This window comes from Malus domestica, chromosome 09 (genome assembly GCF_042453785.1).
Source record: "Malus domestica chromosome 09, GDT2T_hap1".
In the NCBI taxonomy this organism is placed as follows: Eukaryota; Viridiplantae; Streptophyta; class Magnoliopsida; order Rosales; family Rosaceae; genus Malus; species Malus domestica.
Window position 1 is genome coordinate 20,716,321 of NC_091669.1, and position 9,194 is coordinate 20,725,514.

The 9,194-nt window shown below is 38.6% G+C and overlaps 1 long non-coding RNA gene across 1 annotated transcript; it reads left to right on the forward strand.

Moving 5' to 3' along the window:
- Positions 1–2,831: 2,831 nt before the first annotated feature.
- On the forward strand, positions 2,832–3,310 carry LOC139187971 (uncharacterized). Its single transcript, XR_011571015.1, has 2 exons — positions 2,832–2,961; positions 3,083–3,310. It is a non-coding gene; the product is annotated as an uncharacterized lncRNA (long non-coding RNA).
- Positions 3,311–9,194: the final 5,884 nt, after the last annotated feature.

Genomic DNA, 9,194 nt, shown 5'->3' on the forward strand with positions numbered 1-9,194 from the left:
GCCCAGATTATCCAATTAGAATAAGATTGTGTTTTCTAATTTATTATTGGGTTATTATACAAAATGGTCCCTGAGATTTGCATGATCAATATAAATGGTCCCTGAGATTTCAAATCAATAGAAATGATTCATGAGATTGTCCACCATCCTTGATTTTGGTCATTCCATTAAAAACTCCATTAAGTGTCCTGGAGCTCTTAGTCGGAAGATTGGGCAATTTTCAAAGCTTCGTAACTCAACCGTTTCTTAACTAAATTCGATCCATAATATATCAAAATGAAGATAGGAAAGTGTAGAATAAGATTACACCTATTTGGAAGCCCAATGGTTGCCAGAGATGGCCAGAAAATAGCCTCAAAGTTGACTGATCCGAGGGAAAACTTGAAAACTCGCCGGAAACTGGGTAAACTTTAAACGTTCATAACTTCTTCAATACTCAACAGAATCAAGTGATTCAAAAGTAAAAATCATATTTTTTGACGAGACAAAGAGAATGGTACCTTTTTTGATGGCTAACTCACCGTGGTTTTACCGGAAAAAGGCTAAAAAATGGTTGTCTTGGTCTCGAGTTAGCCACTTTTGAGCCGTTTTATGGCCAAAACATGGCGCGTTATCCTTTGAAAAAGTACCATTCTCTTCGTATCGTCGAGAAGTATGATTTTCATTTTTGAATCACTTGATTTCATTGAGTATTGAAGAAGTTATGAACGTTTAAAGTTTACTCAGTTTCCGGCGAGTTTTCCAGTTTTCACTTGAACCAGTCAACTTTGAGGCTGTTTTCCGGCCATCTCCGGCAACCATTGGGTTTCCAATAGGTATAATCTTATTTTACACTTTCTTATTTTTATTTTGATATATTATGGGTCGAATGTGGTTAAGAAATGATTGAGTTACGAAGCTTTGAAAATTGCCCAAACTTCCGGCCAAGAGCTCCGGGACACTTAACGAAGTTTTTAACGAAAGGACCAAAATTATGGATGGTGGACAATCTCAAGGACCATTTCTACTTATTTGAAATCTCAAGGACTATTTATATTGATCATGCAAATCTCAGGAACTATTTTGTATAATAACCCTTTATTATTTTATTTGATTTTCCAGATTTGTTGGGATACCTATTTTAGGTAGGATTCAGATTTATTAGTTTATTTATATACCGAGTATTTAGTCCAAAAGGGAAGAACGTTTTTTTCTAGGTAAATTCTGTTTATAGAGCTTTGGACGATTGTCTTATGCGTAACTAATTCTCCATTGCTAGGGCAAGGCCAGGAGCCTTAGCATGAATATGTAGTTTTTTTTTTTAATTGGCTTAAGATGTTATACATGCATGCTCTGAATTATTAATCATTGTGTTTAAACTATCTATATATCTTGATGTTTGATCACCATCGGGATGTTTAGATAAGTAATTGGATGCAATTTTTGTTAGAATGTTATCTTGAACTTGGTTAATGTTGACAATTGTGGGTTCACTTAAGGCGAACCACGCTCTTAAAGGTTGCATGATTTTTCAAAAGGTTTTATTAATGAGTCTTGCATGTTTATATTTGATATGAATGTCATAGATGGATTGCATGTTAGATATACGTTCTAACTTGAATACAACAGGTAAAATATGCATTAGTACAACCTAACCTTCAAAGTTTGCATGTGTTAACTCATAAGTAATTGGAAAAACTATATAGGATTGTTAATGGTGACAGCTAAACTCTAGTGTCTTTTAGCTTTGAATTTTCTAAACTGTGTGCTATCTTTACTTTCTTTGATTTATATTGTCGCCAATAAGTTAACTTTAATTGCTTGCGATTAGGGGTGGTTTGATATGGGATCCCAAACCGAAAATGAAATCCCGAATCCCAAACCAAAAATTTTTGGGACGGAAATTTGAAGACAAATCCCAAACCAAAATTTCAGTATTCTCAATTTGTGGTATTTCGGGATGGTTTGGTATTCCCAAATTTCATACAAATTGAAATAACATGCAACCCAAATAAAATAAGAAACAAAACCCAAAAGCAAAAAAATAAGTTACAAACCTAATATGTTCAAAAACCAACAATAGAATTTTTTTAATTTTGTATCGAGGAAATAGACACATTTGTAGGAGGTTCGTACCGACAAATGTGGCAATAAATGGTTATGGTTATTACCTGTAGACCATACAATTATATTGCTACTAGTAATTAGCAACTGTTCAAATGTTTAATATATATATATATATAATACTTATTTTTGGTTCGGTATGGGATTACCGAAAATTGAGTAGACAATACTGAATTCTGTACTAAAATTTCGGGATCGGTTCGGTATTTCATCCTGAAAATTTTGGGAATTTTTGTTTGGGACATTTTTGGTTTGGGATTGGGAATTTTTTGGTTTGGTTCAGGATTTTCGGGAATTTTTTCCAGTCTTACTTGCGATTTATATTTTATTTTATGATTTGAAAATTCAAAGTTCAAAATTTCATACTTTGGGTTGAATAGTTAATTAAGAATTGGTTTTAAAGACGAGTTATTCATATCAATTCTTGTGGACAATGACCTTACTTGAGCTATTTATGCTATAATAACCTTGCTATCTTGCAAGTATTTTTAGGTTTTTAACCCATTTTCGCAAGTGATAAAATCCCATCAATACTCCATATAAGAATAACCTCCTTGTGGTCATAGAAAATTCCGGTCCCAACTTAGGTCAGTTATATATTGGAATAAACTCTACATTCTAATAAGTTATAACTTTCCTAAGCTCCGTCTTATGAAATTTGCCTTTACATAACAATAATTAAATATTCACCCCACATCTTTATGAATACACCCCACATTTAAAATGTGCCTTTAAAATTCTAACTTTGTCCTCCATTTTTCTGAAGCCATCCTATCCCCATGGATTATCCGTTGATTATCTTTCATCCATGGATTCTGTTCCCAACACCTTCAATCCAAACAAACGTCTCAAAGAAGAGTTATTATTCTCTCTCTCTCTCTCTCTCTCTCTCTCTCTCTCTCTCTCTAACATCCTATGCTTCACTAAACTGTGTTGATTTAATTTAACTTTGTTTTTGCGGAATTTGATGACTTTTCAGGTTTGTGAGCAATTTGAGTGGATCGTCGATGATGGAGATTGCCACACTTACGAGGATTTTGGCAGCCGGCATAAAAGGGTGGATGGGTTTTATTTTGAGGTGTATTCATAAGATTGTTGGAGAGGGGGGGGGGGGTGTTAATAGAATTACCCTTAAAATTTGGATAATACGACATTCCCCTGCTCACTTATAAAGCATCTTCATTGTAAATTTTTTATAATCTAAACCGTTCAATCTCTTAATTATCATTTAAAGATCATCTCTACTATAAATTATATGAATCGAATACAGTTTAGTCATTTAAAGGTAGGGACTTTTAGATCTAGGTCCAAAAATATAGATGGTTTTTAGGAGTGAGTCCAGTTATCTAATTACAGGTTTTTATTTTTTTATACTCATTTTATATTTTTTAAAAATATTAAAAATCAATTAAAATCTTCTAATATTATGCATTTTTTAACTCCAAAAAAATCTAATTAATATCTTACAACAAAAAAAAACTAATATACTAACATAAATTATCTACAAAACATTCTGCATTAACTCAAGTAACAAATATATGAATATATATTATACCTATAAGCGAGATATAAAACTGAACTAAAAGGTAGGAAAAAACATAATATACCTACAAGCAAGATACATTTATTTGTGACATGTTGATTATAAAAAAGTGTCACAGCCCGTCCCGGGATTTTATGTTTGGGGACGTGAAATGACGGATTTACCCTTAGCGGGTATTAAGGTATGTGTGTGTGACGTTATTTGGATTAACTTTATATAAGTTTTGGATTAAAATTATTGGTTTGTAAAATATTGTGTGGTTAGGGATTAAATGGATGGTGAGGATTTGGTGTTGGACCACCTACACTCCCTGCTTTCTCCCTCTTCCCCGTATCACTCTCTCTCTCTTCCCTCACGATTCTCTCACTCTCTCTCACCCATAAGCGTACGGACATCACCAAAACCCTCCAAAACTCCGTGGATCGAAGCAAACAAGGTAAGATTCTTTATCCTTGTGATGTTCTGAGTTGATTGGTACTAATTTTAGGAAGCGAAACCCTCGGAATCGTCGTGAAACCCTAACCCCGAAAATGTACACTGTTCATGCACACGTGAAATGTTTCATTTCAGGGAATTCTAAGCTTATAGTGAGCTTAGTGAGGTCCCAAGGAAGCTCGGAGTGCTTCGTTTGAAGGTTTTGGACGTCGGGATCACTAGGTTCGAGTTTGGCTGGTTTTTCTTGGATTTTCCTGGTGAGATTTAGTTGTTTTTAGAGCTTTAAAGTAGTATATCGTGAATCTACATGTTTGGGGCTTCATTTTGATATAAAATACGAAGAAAATGGTTGAGAAACGAAGGAGAACAAGCAAATTCAAAACTCGCCGGAAACCGGCCGCCGGAAAAACCAGTCCGGCGACTGGCTGAGGAAGACGATGCGCGTGGGGGCGTGTGGACCCGTGCCACCCACAGCGCATGGGGGCGCGTGGAAAGCTTAAAAATTTTTCTAAAAATTTCTTGACGTCTGTGACGTCGAGTAGGTCGATGTGGTATATTCATAAACCCAAATTGAGCATCGTATGAGAAGTTATTTCGAATTGTTGGTTATGTGTTTAAATTAACGTTTTTATAGTTGTTTCGCATATAGGTGACACCTATCCCGAGGACGAGCGCATCCAGGGACGTCACGTGGGTTACGACCCATCGACTTACCAGTGAGTGGGCAGTTTTGTTTTCGTATTACCTATATACTACTGTTTTTCCCAGAAAATGCATTTATATGAAAATATGTTTTAAAATGCCATGCATGCAATTGATGAGATATTTGAATTGATAATTGATGCATATATATGTGAATTGACGCGGTTGACGCACAGGTGAGTTTTTACATTATCCATACGATTTATTTTATGTGAATTGCATTGGAAGCTCATAACCTGCATCCTAGGTGATAATGCTTATATTATTCACCACACCGCACGCTCGCCTTGGATCCAAGTAGGTGGATGTCGTACAGACCACTAGAGGTGGTTCCGACATGCCAGTCGTACAAACCATTAGAGGGGTTCCGATTGGTGGGTGACCTTAGATTATGTGCACAAATGATTGATGAGAGAAGCACTAGAGCGTATTATTTCACCATCTTAGTCGTACAGACTACTATAGGTAGTTCCGACTTATGTGCAGTGTAGTGCAGTACAGGTCATAGTTGGTGACTCCGGCAGGGTCGTACAGGTCACAGTTGTTGACTCCGGCTGGATGGGATATTGAGCTATAGAATCAGTCGTACAGGACCACTGTAGGGTCTCCGGTTGATTTATTATTTCACCTGATTTATATTGATGCATTCATATTATATTTTGGCATGGCATGGCATATTCTTTCTGAGATGTTATGTTGATAGATGGTGAGCTGAGTTTTGATGATATATGTATATATATGTTTATATACTATTTTTTTGGGAAAGTATACAGGTTTTACGGTGAGGGGTAAGAAATGTTTTAAATGAAATGTTTTGGAAAATTTTTGGTTTTACTGACCCACTCACCTTTGTTTTGCGCCCCTTCAGGTTCTAGTTAGCAGTTGGTGGCTCACGAGGTCTTTTTCGGCATTCTGACAGACGTTCTGCATGTAGGACTCACCTGCGGGTGTTGTACTTTAATTCTGGTCCTACTTGACTGCACTTATACCTACGCTCTGAATTCGTGTGTTTTACTTTATAACTCTCTCTTGTATGCTAGTAAGTTATTCTGCTATTGGTTGGTTTAAATTCCTTCATATTTCTGTTATATCTTGCTTCCGTGTCGCACTTTTGGCTACGTCACGCTCACGTGACGGCCAGCACGCCTTGATTCTCTAGATCGGGGTGTGTCAGTTTGGTATCAGAGCCTCGGTTGCAGTCCTGTATAATTGTTAATGCTTTAATGATCTTTTGATGTTTTATGTCAGAATTATGCCGCCTCGTAGGGAACGTAGGGAATCTCGCCGTACTTCTGAACCTAATTTCCCTGATATTACTTAGTTAGGGGAAGCAATGGCCTAGGCTTTACAGAATGCAATTCGTCCTCCTTCCCCTCCTCAGAGGACGCCCCTGGAGACTATGTACAATTTGAAATTGGATCGTTTTAATGGTAATGAAGGTCACGAGGGGGCAGAGAAATGGCTAGACCATATTGAGAAGACGTTTCAGGTGATTGAAAGTCAGGGGAACTTTCCTGCTAATAGGTGGGTTGAGACCACTACCTGGTTTTTGGGCCGAGAGCCAGCAGCTTGGTGGGAAAATCAGACTAGGTTCATGTCACTTGAGACGGCTGCTGATTGGAAAGTATTCAAAGAGAACTTTATGAAGAGATTTGTTCCTCCAGAATACATCGATCGTAAAAAGCAAGAGTTTACTCGATTGAAACAGAGGAATATGTCAGCACATGAGTACTACAGAAAGTTTACCGATTTGTCTCGTTATGACCCTGATACAGCTGGTAATCAGGTAGAGATGCTTCGACGTTTCAAGTTGGGAACTAAGAGAAAGTGGCGGACTTTTGCCAATGCACTTCCCTGCGCCGATTATCATGAGTTTTTCGAGATTTTGGTTAGGATGGAGGACTCCGATAATCTTCCCAGTGACAGTGAGGATGACGAGGACAAGAATGATGGTTAGAAGAAAGATGATAAAGGTAAGGGTATCTCCATTCCGGGACCTCGCAAGATGCAGAATTTTAAGAAGAGTGGAGCAAGTTCGAGTTCTTCTAGTGGAGGATATAGTATTACTGGCCCGAGGAGAGGTGGTGGAAGATTTTCTGGTGGACCCAGATTTCAGAGGCAGAGGGATTCTGGTGGTGCTGGTGGTTCTGGTGCTCCGTGGTGTCGCTGTTGTAATTTTCGTCATCATGTTGAATGCAGGAGAGGTGGTGGTGCTTGTTATGCTTGTGGACAAATGGGACATCAGGCTTCTCACTGTCCCCAGGGTCACCAGAGACCTCAGCAGACCACTATGCCACCTCCAGAGCCGATTCAGCAGAGCTTTGGACTGGGCAGTTATGGCCAGTCGGGTCGTGGTGGTGCTTACCACTACCAGGGAGATGCTGCTCCTTATGCTTCTGGACCTTATCAGTATCCCCAAGAGCCTTATTCTCAGACGGGGTATTCCCAGGACTTTGGGGGTTATTCTTCTTATTCATCCATGCCAGCTGGTGGATCTCAGTGGTATCATAGAGGTCAGCCCCGTTAGGGGGGAGTTGCTGCTGGTGGTGTAGGATCATCTAGGCAGTCCAACCCGTCAGGTCAGGGACGTACTTCTCAGGGGCGAGGTAATCAAGGCATCAGAGGTCGTGGTGGACGACAGCAAGCTCAGGGGCGTGTTAATCACATCTCACTGCAAGATGCTCAGAACCATCCAGATTTGATCATGGGTACGTTAAATGTTCTTGGTCATTTTGCTAGAGTTTTGATTGATTGTGGTGCTACGCATGCTGTGATTTCTCATACGTTTACTCAAATGACTCAACCTCACCCGTCACCTCTAGGATTTGATTTAGAGTTTGCCATGCCTAGAGGAGATAAGTGTTATGTTGATAATGTGTATCTTGGGTGTCCAGTGATGGTAGAGGGCGTAGTTATGCCAGCTGATCTTATTCCGTTAGATATTGTGGATTTTGATGTGATTCTAGGGGCTGATTGGTTGCATTATAATCGTGCCCATATTGATTGTTATGGGAAATCAGTTACTTTTTATCGTCCTGGACTACCCGAGGCTACTTTTGTGGGTGAAAGAAGTGGGGTGAGACATGGTGTTATTTCTGCCATAAGAGCAAGGAAGTTATTATTGAAGGGTTGTCGAGGATATTTAGCACATGTGGTGTTAAATAATGTTGTTCCTAGCAGTGTAGAAGAAGTTGGTGTGGTCAGGCATTATCCTAATGTATTTCCTGATGATTTACCGGGATTGCCTCCAGACAGAGATGTGGAATTCTCTATTGATTTGCTTCCAGGTACTGATCCTATATCTCTAACTGCATATAGAATGGCTCCAGCTGAGTTGAGAGAATTGAAAATTCAGTTACAAGAACTACTTGATAAAGGTTTCATTCAACCTAGTTCGTCACCTTGGGGAGCTCCAGTATTATTTGTGAGAAAGAAAGATGGAACTCTGAGATTATGCATTGATAATAGGCAATTGAACCGGGTAACGATTAAAAACCGTTATCCATTGCCTCGCATCGATGATTTGTTTGATCAGCTGAAAGGTGCATGTGTATTCTCTAAGATTGATTTGAAATCTGGTTATTATCAGTTGAAGATTAAGGATGAAGATGTACCTAAGACGGCTTTCCGAACCCGTTACGGACATTATGAATTTCTGGTTATGCCATTTGGGTTGACCAATGCACCTGCAGCTTTCATGAGGCTAATGAACGAAGTATTCCAGCAATATCTTGATAAATTTGTTATTGTTTTTATTGATGATATTCTGGTATACTCTAAGTCTAAAGCAGATCACATCCGACATCTTAACTTGGTATTAAAGAAATTAAGGGAACATCAGTTGTATGCCAAGTTCAGTAAATGTCAGTTTTGGTTGACTGAAGTGGCATTTTTGGGGCATGTTGTATTGGCACAAGGGATTCAAGTAGATCCTCAAAAGATAGCAGCAGTGGAGAATTGGGAGCAACCTCGAACCGTCACTGAGGTACGAAGTTTTCTTGGTTTGGCAGGCTATTATTGACGGTTTGTTCAGGATTTTTCTATGATTGCTTTGCTGTTAACGAAGTTGACCAGAAAGGATGTTAAATTCGAGTTGGATGAGAATTGTGAGCGGAGTTTCCAGCAATTGAAATATTGCCTCACTCATGCTCCAGTATTGGTACTTTGGTACTTCCTGATGATAGCGGTAATTTTGAGATTTACAGTGATGCTTCCTTGAATGGTTTGGGATGTGTTTTGATGCAGCATAATAGAGTGATTGCCTATGCTTCTCGACAGTTGAAGAATCATGAAAGGAATTATCCTACTCACGATCTTGAATTGGCAGCCATTGTCTTTGCCTTGAAGATTTTGAGGCATTATTTATATGGTGAGAAGTGTAGGATCTTCACTGATCACAAGAGTCTCTAGT